This window comes from Stenella coeruleoalba, assembly GCF_951394435.1.
Source record: "Stenella coeruleoalba genome assembly, chromosome: X".
NCBI lineage: Eukaryota > Metazoa > Chordata > Mammalia > Artiodactyla > Delphinidae > Stenella > Stenella coeruleoalba.
This window is the reverse complement of record NC_137152.1, coordinates 17,133,822-17,149,358: the sequence shown is the minus strand read 5'-3', so window position 1 is coordinate 17,149,358 and position 15,537 is coordinate 17,133,822. Positions and strand designations below refer to the sequence as shown.

The window sequence follows — 15,537 nt, the reverse complement described above, 5'->3', positions numbered from 1 at the left end:
ATAAAAGAAGATCTCTACCTTGACCAAGGGACTAATGGAGGTGGATGTGCTTAAAGAGGCTGTACCACCTACAGTATCCCTAGGCAGCCAGATTAAGAATGAAGGGTACTTGATGCCTCACTGTAGATGAAGCTCTGTGTGGCAGCAGTCCTCCTGGCCTTTATAGTTCCGATATCATAACATTCTCGGACTCCGCTGTGTATACTGAAGGGTCTTGTGTGCAGTGATGGACATGCTAATGCTTTTTTCAACTCCCACGGAACCTCTGTGATTAGAGTCTGCCTTCATGGGTCAGAGTATGTTATACGTTAATGTGGCAATGCGATGAGACCCGCAGTTTTCCACCAGCAGATAGGTCAGAAAGCACGGAAGGCTGAAACCTCATCACAGGTGTCCCGGTACCGTTACATGGATGACATTATTTAGATTGGAAGGGACAAGAGCAGCAGATGGTCTGCTTTAGAGAGTTGGTCCAACTTCTTAGTAATTGGCACTAGATTAACCAGTCACATATTAAGAAATAGCCACCCAAATAAGGAAATGATGCACTTTGGGGTTTTGTTTTCTCTTTCTAATATGTCATTGTTCACATTCATACATCAGTGAAATAATGGCTTATAGTCTATTAATGTCACTAAAGGCACTCAAAAATGTTCCTGAAATTGTCATTAATATAATGTCTAACATTGGCAGCTCAGTTTCTTTTTTTTTTTTCTTGCAGTACGTGGGCTTCTCACTACCGTGGCCTCTCCCATTGCGGAGCACAGGCTCCGGACGTGCAGGCTCAGTGGCCATGGCTCACGGGCCCAGCCGCTCCATGGCATGTGGGATCCTCCCGGACCGGGGCACGAACCCGTGTCCCCTGCATCGGCAGGCGGACTCTCAACCACTGCGCCACCAGGGAAGCCCGGCAGCTCAGTCTCTTTGAGGATGTCAAGGTAACGTTGCCATTTGTGCTTTTGTTTTTGGTGCTAGTCTGACACCGCAACTGAGCACACTCCATTTGAAAGACTGTTGCTGGCTTGTTAGTGAGTAATGATGGACATCGAGAGAGCAACAAAGCAATAGCAGGGGTTTTTAAACCCTCGTATCCCTATCAAGGGATTGGTAACATGAGAAACGCATAAAGTTGTTAGAACCCAATGAGCCTTCATGTTTATGTGGAAGTGGCACACCAAGGAAAGAAGTTAACTGGGCATTAGTGGTGTCTCTTAGCTATAGGAAAATGTATCCAGTGACTCTCCAGGTATGGCTCTCTTAGATGTATGGATTTGAGTCATCAACTCAGGCTACTTGGTGGCTTTGGTATACCAAGTTTCTTGTGGGTGGTTGGGTCTAGTTTATGGACTTATCCACTAAATTAAAGTCTAGTGGTGAATGTGAGCCAATGTAGCTGCACAGTACCAAAGAAAAGCATTTACACCTGTACCTGCAATGGGAATTCTGCTCAATTAGTAGAGTTTGGGCTGTGGTGCTTGTCCTGGGGAATAAGCCCCCAAATGCATCGTGCTACATTTTTACCGACTCCTGGTAGAAGTTATGTCTTGGTAGTGTGGGCTGGTGGCTGGCAGCTGAAAGACTGGGTGATCAAGTTTTAGCCTTTGTTGGAGTGAACCTTATCAGCAGAATACTAAAGGTGCACATGAACCGTCTGTTCATGTGTTTTATGAACACCCGTGGATAAAGACCCTTTGAGGGAAATTCAGTGGAATCAACAAGCTCATCAGACATGTCCTGCCCAGGTTAGGACCAGTGCCAAGTGCAGTGGTAATTCATCTGCAGTTTGGGACCTGGCCCAAAACAAGACCTAGAGATTTCATCACATGAGGCCATGGAATCATGGAAATGTGCAGAGTGCCAACTGTACAGTTGAGTAGAGGGGATCTCTGGGTCCCAGAGACAAAAATGCTAGAGCTGGTATTCTACTCTCTTTTCAAGTGTACCATTGGTCATAGGCAGCAGTAGATACCTTTTCTGAGTATCGTATTGCCAAACCCATTCTCAGGGCAGATTGGGGAATTTCTGTAATAGACTTAGACTTTGCTTCATTTTGGGATTCGTTGGCTGCATCCAATCAGGAAATGATGCCTGATTGTAGGGAGAAATACTCAGCATTTTGAGCTACTTGAGATGTTTGCTGGATCGGTGATGCTCTGTTGAATAGCCAGGTAGCAGGTACCACTGCAGGATGGCTTGGATTCTCATAGAAGAAACTGAAAAAGAGAAAGGGATGACTGCTGCTCAGTTTTCAGTGGAACACTTGCTTAAGAAACCTAGTTTGAGTTCTAAATGTGGCGGTTCCCCAGGAGGGAGCCTCCCTTTTACAAAGAATGTTTAATTATGTCTTTTATTTATTTATTATCGATTATTTTATTGCACTTAGATTTTCAGTCATAGTTAGAAAGAGAGTTTCTCAACAGGTTATTGGGGGAAATCATCCATATTTTATCCTAGTAATTGTGTGATTTCAGTTTTTTTTTACATTTATGTATCTGATACGTTTGCAGATTATTTTTATGCAGTTTCTCTTTCCCTGAATGGTTTGAGATGTCAGATTTTTTATGTTTTTAGTTTCATATGTACTATCTCTTGACTTTCTGTTCTAGTTTACTGGTTTTCTGTCTATAAGCACTGCACTTGTAATTCTAGGGTAAAACACCTCAAAGCCTTCCTATCCGATTTTCTTTTTTTCATTAATCTTTATCAGAGTATAGTTGCTTTACAATGTTGTGTTAGTTTCTACTGTACAGCAAGATGAATCAGCTATACATATTCATATATCCCCTCTTTTTTGGATTTCCTTCCCATTTAGGTTACCACAGTGCATTAAGTAGAGTTCCCTGTGCTATACAGTATGTTCTCATTAGTTATCTATTTTATACATAGTATCAATAGTATATACAAACTGCTCATGCAGCTCAATATCAAAAAAACAAACAATCCAATCCAAAAATGGGCAGAAGACCTAAATAGACATTTCTCCAAAGAAGATATACAGATGGCCAAGAAGCACATGAAAAGCTGCTCGACATCACTAATTATTAGAGAAATGCAAATCAAAACCACAGTGAGCTATCACCTCACACCAGTTAGAATGGGCATCATCAGAAAATCTACAAACAACAAATGCTGGAGAGGGTGTGGAGAAAAGGGAACCCTCTTGCACTGTTGGTGGGAATGTAAATTGATACAGCCACTATGGAGAACAATATGGAGGTTACTTAAGAAACTAAAAATAGAGCTACCATATGACCCAGCAATCCCACTACTGAGCATATACCGAGAAAACCATAATTCAAAAAGACACATGCACCCCAATATTTATTGCAACACTATTTACAATAGCCAGGCCATGGACGTAACCTAAATGTCCATCAACAGGTGAATGGATAAAGAAGATGTGGTACATGTATACAATGGAATATTACTCAGCCATAAAAAGGAACAAAACTGGGTCATTTGTAGAGATGTGAATGGACCTAGAGAGTGTCATACAGAGTGAAGTAAGTCAGAAAGAGAAAAACAAATATCATATATTAATGCATATATGTGGAATCTAGAAAAATGGTATAGATGATCTTATTTGCAAAGCAGAAATAGAGACACAGACGTAGAGAACAAATGTATGGATACCAAGGGGGGAAGGGGGAGGTGGGAGGAATTGGGAGACTGGGATAGACATACAATTATGTCTTTTAGAAGCAGAGTAAGGAGGCCCAGAGTCATGATGGTGCAAAATATGCCTACCACATCGACAACTCTCATTGAAAATTTTATATTTCTTCCAACTAAACTATTTTATATCTTTGCGTTTGGTCATGGGATAATGCCAGCAGAACCAGTTTTGATCAGTTTTTTGGCAAGATGCCCAGCACTTCACTTTAGAATATGGTTATATTGGGCATTTAATGTTTTGTCCTTTGGAGTCTGTGCCATATCTCTTACAGTAGAGGACATGTTGCTTTCTACATCCTGTTCAATACAGACTTGGGGACATGTCTGACTTGCGCCTCCTTAACTTGCTACACCATTAATTGTAGGCACAATGAGTGCATTTCCTTTTGTACTTTACTTACTTTAGGTAAAGTGGTAGTGCCTGTGTATTGCTGTATTCTCAGAATAACTGTGAAAGGGGAGTTTGATCTGCTCAGGACATGGGATGGCACCTGCATCTGATGTGAAACCTTCTCTTCCTCTTGCTTTTGGGGCCAGGTGATTTAGGTTCTGTTTATTGTCCTGGTGGCCTTGGGAGAGACATTAAATCTCTCTGTGCCTCAATTGCTTCACCTTTATATGGGAGATAGTTTAATACCTTCTCTATGTATTGAAGTGGAAATAAATGAGAAATACAAAATCTTAATACAGTTCATGCTTGGAAGCATGTGAAGTGGTAGCACCTCAGGGATCCTATCTCCATGTTGACCCAGGTTGCGCTCCCTATGATGTTGGCCATCTGGGCCCCAACTTCTTGGAAAAAAATTTTTTTAGTTAATTTATTTATTTGGTTGTGCTGGGTCTTAGTTGTGGCAGGCAAACTCTTAGCTGCGGCATGCATGTGGGATCTAGTTCCCTGACCAGGGATCGAACCTGGGCCCCCTGCATTGGGTGCGTGGGGTGGCACATTCCCTGTGCCACCAGGGAAGTCCCTCTTGGAAAAATTTACTCTATGGTATTTTTAGCCACCTCACCTAGAGGCTGCTAAGTTGACAATGCCCTTTTGGAAAAATACTGGTGAGACCCTGTATATCAGTATAGGTCAAGTCTCTTGCAAAAAGGGAGGGAAGAGAGTCTGGAAGTTCTCCATGGCCATTCATAGGCAGATCTAATTTCAGAAACCAGACATATGGAAGATGAATATGTGGAAATGGGACTAGGATTCTCCTTGCCCAGCTCTACTTAGTCTCCTTCAGTGATTGGGGTCCTTCCTTCAGTCCAAGACCCACTGCATTATTTAGAGATATCACTCAGCATAATGAGTGAGAACAGGGGATACCTGGAGAAAACTAGACAGAAACAGAAAAGGGGAAAGAAAGGAGTAAAGAGAATGAATTTTGAGATAGCCAGGAAGACAAGGGGGATTGTACAAGGGGGCAAGAGCATATGATAACCTCATTCAGTATTGGGTGCACGTCATGGTTTACATGAGGATCCAGCTCAGCCCGATACATATGATTACCTGACAAGCACTGGAGTTGACCAACATCCTGCATTAGAAACTACCCATCAGGCTGTACAGACCACCCTTCCCCTCGGGCCAGTCATCTATGCAGCATATTTTTAGGGAAATTGTCAGTGGCTGACATTTATGCAGAATGGAAATTGTGGCAAAAATATGGTCTCCTAGGCAATGGCACGCTTAAGGGTTTGTTCATGGTCCTTGCCTGAATCTGCCACATGATGTACCCCATTTGAGAGACTATTGTTGGCTTGTTAGTGGGTGCTAGTGGACATCTAGAGAGTAACAAAACAAGAGCAAGGATTGTTACACACGGGCTCCCATTTCATGGCATTGGTCCCAAATGAGAATATCAACGAAATGGGCATTGTACAGGAAATGTCCATTTTATGTGAAAGTGGTATATTTAGGGAAGAAGCAAACTGAGCTCTCACGGTGTCTCAGAGGTGCAGGAAAAGATAGCCGGTCACTCTCCAGAGGTAGCTGTCTCAGATGCAGATATTGCGGCAGCACCTCAGCCTCCGGTGTCTTTGATACACCCAAGCTCCTGAAGATGCTGCGTCTAATTAATGGACTCATCAGCTAAGTTTAAGGCAGATGGGTTGTAGTGGGCTGCGGAAGCTGTCTAACCCCAAAGAAAAGTGGAGATGCGGGCTATGGTGCTTGCCCTGGAAAAATATCCCCCCAAATGCACCTTTTTACGTTTTGAATCACTCATGGGCAGTCATCTGTGAGTTTACAGTTTGGTCTGGTGTCTGACAGTGTGCCGACTGGATCATCATATCTCAGCTCCCCGGAAACAAAAATCATCTGCACATTACCCAAGATGCACACCTATTTTTGTGTTCTCCGTGGAGGTACATGGATAAGGACCCTTCCAAGATGAAAATCAGTAAGATCATCAAGCTCATCAGACCTGAACTGCCAAAGTTAGGATCATGGTCACCTGGATAGACCACCACACAGGGCATGGTAGTCCATCTTCAATTCAGAATCTGGCCCCAAAATAAGACGTAGTAATTCCAGCACATGAGAGCAAGGTAGCCTGCTAAATGTGCCCCAAGTGACAGCCACACACAAGTACAAAAGAGATCTCCATATCTTATAGCCAGGAGAACTAGATGTGACACCCTAATCTCCTTTCCAGGGTCCCTCTGGCCACAGATGTAATAGATGCTTTTGCAAAGAATGGCACTGACATCCCCGCCTGCGTTACAAATGGAGCAACATGCAAGGACTCTTATTAGGACTGCATTTTATATTTTTATTCCCCTATCACATCCAAGCAGACAATGGTGTCACCTTCAGAGGAAAACAAACCCAGTAGTCGGCAGCTTCATGGGAATTTCACTGGATTTTTCAGGCCCCATATCGTTCCAGATTGCATAGATTCTCTGAGATTAGACTGAGTAAGATAGATAGAAAACCAGTATTTTGGACCCAGTGGAGCACACAATTTAGAAAATAAATTTGGGCTCTAAATGTGGCATTTCCCCAGCTGGTACTTCCTATTTAAATAGAATGTTTAATTGCAAGGTTAGGCAAAGGGGAGGGAGGCCCAGAGTCAGGATTGGTAAGAAAATGTCTGCTAAACTGACAACTCGCTCCAAAATGCCTTTCCTCCTTCCAACTCAACTTTTTATATCCTAGAAGCCTGTGCAGTGGGCTAATGCCAGCTGAACCATTTTTGGTTTAATTTTTGGTAAGATACCTCAGAACCTTGCTGTGGAATATCAGGTACTTTGCGTTTATTGTTTTGGCCTTTGGAGTCGCTAGCAAAACTTTTATGTTTGAGAATGTGTCACTTAGATCATCCTATGAAGGCAGGCTTTCAGAGACATGTCAGAACCACAGTACCTTCACCCACTACACCCTTAATTGTAGGCACTTGAGTGCACTTCCTCATCCAGTTTACTTACCTCAAAAGTGGGAGAAAGCCAGTATCGCTTCATCCCCTCATTCTTTTATGGTCAGGGTACATGAAGACTCTGCCACATATGTGAGTATTTCAGTTCATTCTGGAATAAATGCCTCCTCATCGCTCTCGAAGAGAATTTCATAGGGATTATCTCCCGTCCAAACTTATCCGCCAGCTGTCATGTGGGGGTATTTAGATTCTCCTGGTATTCTCTGGGAGCCTCTTTTGTATCTGCAAAGGGCCCTGAAAAGACTTGGTTATTTGTTGGCTATTGATTTGATTCCAGCTTCAGGTATTAATTCAATCCTGGTGACCAATTTAGGAAATATGAATTCCCTGCCTTTGTACTCCTTCTGCCACTTGGATTGTGATATCAGGTCTCCAAACACCAAAGTAGAAAGCGTGATCCGAACTTTTGTGAGTGCTGGTGGTGGTACCTCAGGGAGCCCCATCTCCTTGTTTTACCCATATGGCATGAGCTATTAGCGACTCAGTTTCCTTTGACAGATTTACTCCATGTGACTTTTAATCCCCTTTATCTGGAGACTGATAAGGTTACACTGCCCTTTTAAAAGAATATAGGTGAGAACCTGAAGGTCAAAATAGGACAAGTTGCCAGTGAAAGGAAGGGAAGAGACACTGGATGTGCTCCATAGTCATTCTTGGGCCCATCTGACGTAGGAAACCATATGTATGGGAGAAGAGTATGTGGAAATGGATTCTGCTAGTCTTCTTCTTTCCCAGATAACCCTGTGAAAGTTTCTTTTAATGATTGGGGTCCTGTCTTCAGTCAGAGAATCACAGCTTTTTTGGGTATATATCACTCAGCAAAATGAATGAGAACACAAGAGACGTGGGGAACAGTAGAGAATAAGGAAAGGAGAAAGTGATAAAATGGTGATGATTTGGGAGTAATCTAGGAACCCGTCTGTGGGTGTAACCAGCAATGTGGATGTAACCAGTGTCCCTTTATCCTGGTGTTCTGCGACTTGTCAGAGTACGTGCAGACCTCATCATATATATAACTGCCTTTAGGTCTCTGGGTTAGTAGCCTCCTTGTTTTTGTGGAGGATCATTTCTCGTCCAAACTTAACCCCATCCTTCAAACAGGGGACTTTATACAAGTGGGTTTTCTCAAGGGACTACTTTTTTCATATTTTAAAAGACAAATTTAAAAATACAAAACCTCAACTTCCTTTTTGTCTGGCAGTTGAGGGAGCCCTGCTAGTTGTGCTGGGTTTGAAGAACAGAGGTGTTTAGGGTAGCACTCAGTATCCTGCCTCTGATATGAATCAGGAGCTTTATGCAGTGGTCAAGGCTTGAAGGCATCCAAGATTGCCAAAGCTTTCAGCTGTACGGAAACGGGGGCGCTAACCACTGTGCCTCATAAGTTCCCATCTGCATGGTTAAGATTTTCTTTGGACTGCATGTGGAGATAATTCTCATGTTGGAATGAGGACTGACATGTTTATGGATGGGCCCTTCCAGGAGGTGAGTTTTCTGGAGGTTCATGAGTATAATTTTAAAAGTACATCATTTCATTGCTTACCTGTATCCCAACCTCCATGCAGGGGTCTTTAAACCAGGGAGTTTTTTCAGAGAGTGTCTTTTCTTTTGTGATTTCAAAGGTCCCTTAAAAATAATAGAAGTATATGTTTTGGGGAAGAAAATTAAGACACAGTGTGTCTTAATCTCCTACCTTGTGTTATCAAATAGTGCAAACATGCATGGCTCTCCTGCAGTCCTCACTATGACTTCTGTGTTGTTATAAAACTTTAGAGCATAGTCAGATTCGAATTTGGTCACTATTTCTTCTTTTTTTTTTTTTTTTTTTTTTGCGGTACGCGGGCCTCTCACTGCTGTGGCCTCTCCCGTTGCGGAGCACAGGCTCTGGACGCGCAGGCCCAGCGGCCACGGCTCATGGGCCCAGCCGCTCCGTGGCATGTGGGATCTTCCCGGACCGGGGCAAGAACCCATGTCCCCTGCATCAGCAGGTGGACTCCCAACCACTGCGCCACCAGGGAAGCCCCCTGGTAAGTACTCTTGATGGGATCCCCAGAAAGAGAAGTGAACATGGAGAACAACATATCCTCACATGGTATGTCACATTGTAATGAGGCTTTAGGGCTCTGTGATGTGGAGGAAATCCTCAGCTAATGCACTTATGGGCACATTAGAGTTTCTTAAAGCGACCTCAGATTGCCTGTTGGAGTCATCTGCCTCTCTGTGTGCTCCTACTCACTGCTTTCTTTTAAAAGGAATCAGTACACTCACTTTCATGGGGTTCTCATGTCAACCATGAAAAATACAGACCTTTTTTCTGTATGTGGTGGAAGTGCAGTTCACTTTCCGTCAACTCTCTTGTTGTATATTTTGGCCTGGCATTTTCAACCTTAGATCCTTGACTTCATTTGCATGAGTCCGGCATTACTTCCTGTATCTCCAGTCAAGCTTGTGTTAATCTTGGGAAACACAGTTGATGCTTCTGCAGGACAACTCTATCCCCAGCTTCTCTTCCCACTTGACTGGATTTTCTTCTATGAAGAAAATCCAAAATAATTGACAAAAAAGCTCCTGGAACTAATAAGAGTTTATAGCAAGATTATAGCAATGTCAAAAGTCTGATACAGGGCTTCCCTGGTGGCGCAGTGGTTGAGAGTCCACTTGCTGATGCAGGGGACACGGGTTCGTGCCCCGGTCCGGGAAGATCCTACATGCCACGGAGTGGCTGGGCCCGTGAGCCGTGGCCGCTGGGCCTGCGCGTCCATAGCCTGTGCTCCGCAACGGGAGAGGCCACAGCAGTGAGAGGCCCGCGTATTGCAAAAAAAAAAAAAAAAAAGGCTGATACAACCTGACTTCAACACTTACTATAAAGATACAATAATAAAAGTAATGTGGTATTGGCCAAAGAATAGGCAGATAGATCAATGGAATGTAACAAGAGAACTCAGAATTAGACTCACATAAATATAGTGAACTGTTCTTTGACAAAGGGGCAAAGGCAATATAATGGAGCAAAGATGGTCTTTTCAATAAATGGTGCTGGAAAAACTGGACATTCACATGCAAAAAATAAATCTAGATACAGACCTTATATACCTCAGAAAAATTAACTCAAAATGGATCACAGACCTAAATGTAAAACTCCTAGAATAAAACAGAAGAAAACCTAAATGACCTTGGGTATGATGGTGACTTTTTAGGTATAACACCGAAGGCATGATCCCTGAAAGAAATAATTGGTAAGCTGGACTTCAATAAAATTAGAAACTCCTGCTCTGTGAAAGACATTGTCAAGAGAATGAGGATATAAGTCACAGAATGGGAGAAAATATTTGTGAAAGACACATTGGATAAAAGACTACTATCCAAAATGTACAAAAGTTCTTAAAACTCAATCATAAGAAAATGAACAGCCCTATTAAAAACTTGGTAAAAGATCTGAAAAGATACTTCACCAGGGAAGATTTACAGATAGCAAGTGAGCATTTGAAAAGATGTTCAGTATCACATACCATTAGGGAGCTGCAAATTAAAACAACGGTGAGATAATACTGCACATATATTAGAATGGCCAAAATCTGGAACACTAACAACACCAAATGCTGACGAGGATATGGAGCAATAGGAACTCTCATTCACTGATGGTGGGAATGTAAAATGGTACAGCCACTTTGGACAGGTTGGTAGTTTCTTACAAAACTAAATATACTCATCATACAGTCTAGCAGTTGCGCTCCTTGGTATTTACCCAAAGCTGTTGAAAACTTATGTTCACACAAAGACATGCACATGGTATTTATAGCAGTTTTTTTCATAATTGTCAAATTGGGAAGAAATCAAGATGTCCTTCAGTAGGTGAATGGGAAAACTGTGGTATATTCAGACAATGGATTATTATTCGGTGCTTAACAGAAATGAGCTATCATGCCATGAATATTACTTTCACCTAGTAATAACTAGGTGAAAGAAGCCAATCTGAAAAGGCCACATACTGTATTATTCCAACTCTATGACATTCTGGAAAAGGCAAAACTATGGAGACAGTAAAAGAATCAGCGGTTGCCAGGATTTAGTGGAGAGGAAGATATGAATAGGCAGAGTACACGGGATTTTGGGGGTAGTGACACTATTTTGTTTGATACTATTATGGCATACAAATGTCATTATACATTTGTTGACACTCATAGTATGTACAGTACCAAGAGTGAGTCCTGATGTAAAATACAGTCTTTGAGTGATAATGATACGTCAATGTAGGTTCGTTGATTGTAACACAGGTACCACTCTGGTGGAAAATGTTGATAGTGACGGAGGTTGTGCATGGGGGCACGGGGGTAGATGGGAATTCTCTGTACTTTCCACTTAGTTTTTCTGTGAACCTACACTTCTAGAAGTGATTGGCTTAAGAACTTCTAGAAAACCACGTTTTGCAAAGCATATGGTAAGCTTGTTCAGCTTGGATGCACTTATATATAACACGTGAATCCAGCTCATCCCATTACATAAGACTACTTGAAAGGCATCCACATTGACCAAGAACATGACCTAGAAACATTCCAACAAGCTGTTCAGACCACATTTCCACTTGGGTAAATCACCCATGAAGCACGTTTGGAGTGAAATTGTCGCTGCCTGACATTTTTGCAAACTGGAACCAGTGTCAAAATGATGTATCCACTAGGCATTGGCACCTTTTGAGGTTTGTTTTGATTCTTGCCTGAAACTACCACCTGATCTACCCCATTTGAAAGACTTTCAGGCTTATTAGTCGTGTTAGTGGACATCAAGAGAATAACAAAGCAAGAGCAGATGTTGTAGTTACGACTTCCCTTCATGGGATATATCCCAAATGAAAACATGAACAGAGTGGGTATTCTCCAAGAAACATCCACTTTTAAGTGGAAGTGGTGTGTCCAGTGAAGAAATAAACCAGGCATTAATGGTGTTTCAGAGGAAAAGGAAATTGTGTAGTGTTACCATCTAGATTTGGCTGTCTGATGTGCAGGGGCTCTGCCAGCATCTCTGGCAGCTCTATTACAACCAAGTTTATGAGGATGCCTGGCTCTGGTTTAGTTAAGTTAAAGGCGGATGTCTTGCAGTTGTCTGCAGTAGCTTACAACCCTGGTAAAAACTACATCTGTGAATGGAAAAGGGCATTCTGCTCAATAGGTGGAGATACGGGCTGTGCGTTTTATTCTGGAAAAATAACCCCCAAAATGCCCTTTGTTACATTTGATTGACTCCTAGCCAGGGGCCCTTGGGTTGACAGTATGGACTGACTCCTAGCAGGGCAATGACTAGATGATCAAGTGTCAGCCTCTCTGGAGACAAACTTTATCAACACATTGTGAAAGACACCTCCTTTATGTGTCCCTTGTGCATACCCAGGGATAAGGGTCATTTGTGGATGAAAACTCAGTGAAATCAACAAGCGCATAGCATCAGTACCTGCACTGCCCAGGTTAGGACCATGGTCACCTGGATAGACTGTGCATCAAGGCATAGTTATCCATCTACACCTTGGGACCTGGTCCAAAACCAAGACTCACTGACTCCAGCATATCAGGCCAAGGAGCCTGGAAATGTGTGCAGAGTGTCAGCTGCCTAGTGGAGTGTGTGTGTGTGGGGGTTACCTCTGCTTCCCAAAGTCAGAAGTGCCAGAACTGGTATAGGTGATGTACAATATTATATAAGTTTCAGTTGTAATACAACATAGTGATTCATAATTTTTACAAGTTAGACTCCATTTATAATTATAAAATATTGGCTATATTCCCCATGTTGTACAATATATCCTTATAGCTTATTTTATACCTAATAGTTTGTACCTCTTATTCCCCTGCCTCTATGTTGCTCCTCCCCCCTTCCCTCTCCCTACTGGTAACCACTAGTTTGTTCCCTATATCTGTGAGTCTGCCTCCTTTTTGTTATATTCACTAGTTGTATTTTTTAGATTCCAAATATAAGTGATACCATACAGTACTGGTCTTTCTCTGTCTGACTTATTTCACTTAGCATAATGCCCTCCAAGTCCATCCATGTTGCTGCAAATGGCAAAATTTCATTCGTTTTTATGGCTGAGTAGTATTCCATTGTATATATATACCATATCTTCTTTATTCTTTTATCTGTTGATGGTCACTTAGGTTGCTTCCATATCTTGGCAATTGTAAATAATGCTGCTATGAGCATTGCGGTGCACGTATTTTTTTGAATTAGGGTTTTTGTTTTTTTTCCAGATATACACTCAGGAATGGAATTGTTGGGTTATGTGGTAGTTCTATTTTCAGTTTTTTGAGAAACCTCCATACTCTCTTTCACAGTGGCTGCACCAATTTACATTCCCACCAACAGTGTACAAGGGTTTCCTTTTCTCCATATCCTTGTCAACATTTGTTTTTTTTTGTTTTGTTTTGCTTTGTTTTTTGCGGTACGCGGGCCTCTCACTGTTGTGGCCTCTCCTGTTGCGGAGCACAGCCTCCGGACGTGCAGGCTCCGCAGCCATGGCTCACGGGCCCAGCCGCTCCGTGGCATGTGGGATCCTCCCGGACCGGGACACGAACCCGTGTCCCTTCCATCGGCAGGCAGACTCTCAACCACTGCGCCACCAGGGAAGCCCTGTTTTCTTTTTGATGATAGACATTCTGACAAGTGTGAGGTGGTATCTCGTTGTGGTTTTAATTTGCATTTCTCTTATGATTAGTGATTTTGAGCAACTTTATGTGCCTATTTGCCATCTTTATGTCTCCTTTAAAAAAAAGTCTATTCAGGGCTTCTGCTCACTTTTTAATGTTTGATTTTTTGATGTTGAGTTGTATGAGCTATTTATATATGTTGGACATTAACCGCTTATTGGTCGTATCATTTGCAAATGTTTTCTCCCATTCAGTAACTTGTCTTTTCGTTTTGTTGATGGTTTCCTTTGCTGTGCCAAAGCTTGTAAGTTTAATTAGGTCCCATTTGTTTATTTTTACTTTTATTTCTTTTATTTTGGGAGACAGATCAAAGAAATATATTGCTATGATTTACAATATATCAAAGAGTGTTTTCTTCAGGAGTTTTACAGTTTCAAGTCTTACGTTTAGGTCCTTAATCCATTTAGAGATTGTTTTTGTATATGGTGTTAGAGAATGTTTTGATTTCATTCTTTTACATGTAGCTGCCCAGTTTTCCCAGCACCACTTACTGAAGAGACTGTCTTTTCCCCATTGTATATTCTTTCCTCCTTTGTTGTAGATTAATTGACCATAAGTGTGTGGGTTTATTTCTGGGCTCTCTATTCTGTTCAATTTATTTATGTGTCTGTTTTTGTGCCAGTACCATACTGTTTTGATTACTTTAGCTTTGTAGTATAGTCTCAAGTCAGGAAGAGTGATTTTCCTCCAGCTCTCCTCTTCTTTCTCAAGATTGTTTTGGCTATTCAGGGTCCAATTTTTTTTTAATGTGGTAAAATACGTAATGTAAAATTTACCGTCCTAATCATTTTTAACTGTAGTATTTGGTGGTGTTAAGTACATTCACATTGTTGTGCTGCCAACGCCACTATCCATCTTCAGAACACTTTTTATCTTATAAAACTGAAACTCTTTACCCATTAAACAAGATCTCCCCATAGTCCCCTCCCCCAAGCCCCTGGAAACCACCATTCTACTTTCTGTTTCTATGATTTTGACTACTCTAAGTACCTCATATAAATGGAATCAGACAATATTTGTATTTTTGTGACTGGATTATGTCACTTAGCGTAATGTCCTCAAGGTTCATTCATGTTGTAGCATAAGTCAGAATTTCCTTCTTTTAAAGGCTAATATTCCATTTTATGTATATACCACATTTTGCTTACTCATTGCAACCCACTTGGGTTGCTTTCACATTGTAGCTACTGTGAGTAATATTGCTACGAACATGGATTTACAGATATCTCTTTGAGACTCTGCTTTCAATTCTTTTGGGTATATATACCCAGGAGTGGAATTGCTGGATCTTATGCCAGTTCTATTTTTAATTCTTTGAGGAAATGCCATACTGTTTTCTGAAGTGACTGTCCCATTTTACATTCCCACCAACAGTTCACTAGGGGTCCAATGTCTCCACATCCTGGCCAACACTTGTTATTTTCTGTCATTTTTTTTTTGAGTAGCCATCTTAATGGGTATGTGGTGGCATCTCATTGTATTTTTCATTTGCGTTTCCCTAATGATTAGTGATGTTAAGCATCTTTCATGTGCTTATTAGTCATTTGTATACCTTCTTTGGAGAATTGCTTATTCAAGTCCTTTGTCCATTTTTTTTGTGGTACACGGGCCTCTCACTGCTGTGGCCTCTCCCGCTGTGGAGCACAGGCTCTGGACACGCAGGCTCAGCGGTCATGGCTCACGGGCCCAGCCGCTCCGCGGCATGTGGGATCTTCCCGGACCAGGGCACGAACCTGCGTCCCCTG

At 42.0% G+C, this 15,537-nt stretch overlaps 1 long non-coding RNA gene across 3 annotated transcripts in view; it reads left to right on the top strand.

Annotated features, from left to right (window-relative positions):
* LOC307180336 overlaps positions 1-15,537 on the top strand; it is a 253,751-nt gene that overhangs the window by 20,796 nt on the left and 217,418 nt on the right. For all 3 annotated transcript variants that reach the window (XR_013825722.1, XR_013825723.1, XR_013825724.1), the window contains one exon: positions 722-938. This is a non-coding gene — a long non-coding RNA (uncharacterized lncRNA). The remainder of the gene's footprint in view (positions 1-721; positions 939-15,537) is intronic.